Below are 1,596 nucleotides of genomic sequence, written 5' to 3'. Positions count from 1 at the left end.
TATCATTGGTTGCAATTCCCTCTGTGCAAATGCACGCTTCCCACTTTTTTCTTGGTCCCTTGTGTCCCTCTGTCCATCTTTCTCACCCCTCCCTCCCTCCAGAGTTTTGTTTTGGGGCCAATGCTGGCCTTTTGTCCCCACCTTTGACTGCTTGGCGGGTATGTTCCTCAGGATGTGATTGACTGTTCACTTTATTGGCCTGGCTATTGTTTGACTACAAGGTGCTGCCGGAATGGGAATGGGCTCGGTTCCTGGTTTCAACAATGCCCAAGGCTCACAGCCTCGAGGGTCCACCACTCCTGATCAGACCAGTAAGTCTGGTTTTTTATTTTGGTCAACATTCCTCCCCCCCCCCATTTCATGTAGAACTCTATAGGGCCCTGATCGGAGGGATCAGTAGAGGCAGCAGGGCCACCTCTAGCTCTGGTCTCTGTGGCTCCTGTGTTCCCTTCGTCCTTTGGACACGTTTCAGTGATGCGTCTGCGGTTTTCTTCATTCCTCTTCCCTCTGACTGAAACCAGCCGTGAATCATTCCCGTGCATTCAACAGACACGCCGACAGGGTGGACGCGATAAAGAGGGCCTGTTCCGCGCGCGCGTGCAGGTGTGCACGCAGGTGTGAGGGACATGAGACACCGAAAGCCATCTGAGCTGGACTCTCGAGGTCAGAGGTACTGGGCTGGGCAGTCCAGGGCCACTGCTGCCTGTGCCGAGGGAAGGGGACCGGTCACTGACGCAGAGCTCAGAGGCCCTGCCTGGCCCCCCCACGGCTCCCTCCCCGCCCCACACCCACCACACCAGCCCCTCTAGTTGCCTCCCTGTCCACTGGAGTCAATTCGGACACACAGAGACCTCATGCATAACGGACCGAAACACTGCCTGGCCCCGGGTCATTCTCGGATCGCGAGCCTTACCTGGTTTTGTTAGGCTTCACAGGTACTGTTTGATGTCCTACAGACGGACGGTTTGTGGCTCCCCTGCGCCCAGCAAGCCCATGGGCACCATTTTTGCAGCAGCGCGTGCTCATGACCCGTGTCCCATGTTGGCCGGTCTCCCCATCTTTCAAACATTCCCTGAGAGAGCTATCGCAGGCTTCACAGGTAGACCCTCGCTCAACTCCCTGCCATCGAGTGGAGAATCCGACTCACAGCCACCTTATAGGACAGGGCCGGGCCGACCTGCCCTGCGGTGGGTCTGAGACCATACTACTTTACGTGAGAATGCTCCCTGTGGAGCGTCTGGGGGTTTCAACCTGCGGGCCTTGTCACAGTGATGCCACCCGTCTAGGGGAAGCGTCGTGTCTCTTTGCCAAAAAGGTGTGTGACCAGCTTTATAGGACATTTGCTTTAGGGCAGCCATCTGCGATGGAACCTGCAGGAGCTCCACGGCACACCTGTTGTCATCTTGCGTCATCGGTGTGTTTGAAGGAGCCCATGTTGCAGCCCGTGTCTGCAGGGTTGATGCAGCCTCTACTCAGAGAAAACAGAACTCCTCAGAGCTGGGCCAGCAAGAAACATCATGAGACGTGGAGAGAAGATGGAGGCTGTTCAGGATCTTTTGATTCAGATCCACCACCGCTGCCCGTGGAAGCAGTTGG

The 1,596-nt window shown here is 56.4% G+C and overlaps 1 long non-coding RNA gene across 1 annotated transcript in view; it reads right to left on the bottom strand.

Moving 5' to 3' along the window:
- The window catches only part of LOC123521112, a 3,081-nt gene extending 1,491 nt beyond the window's left edge, over window positions 1–1,590 (bottom strand). The window contains exon 1 of the long non-coding RNA XR_006679588.1: window positions 914–1,590. This is a non-coding gene — a long non-coding RNA (uncharacterized LOC123521112). The remainder of the gene's footprint in view (window positions 1–913) is intronic.
- Between the last annotated feature and the right edge of the window lie 6 nt (window positions 1,591–1,596).

Source organism: Echinops telfairi, unplaced genomic scaffold (genome assembly GCF_000313985.2).
Source record: "Echinops telfairi isolate 266 unplaced genomic scaffold, ASM31398v2 ScPeMD7_5;HRSCAF=22, whole genome shotgun sequence".
Lineage (NCBI taxonomy): Eukaryota > Metazoa > Chordata > Mammalia > Afrosoricida > Tenrecidae > Echinops > Echinops telfairi.
This window is presented reverse-complemented; position numbering and strand designations above follow the sequence as displayed.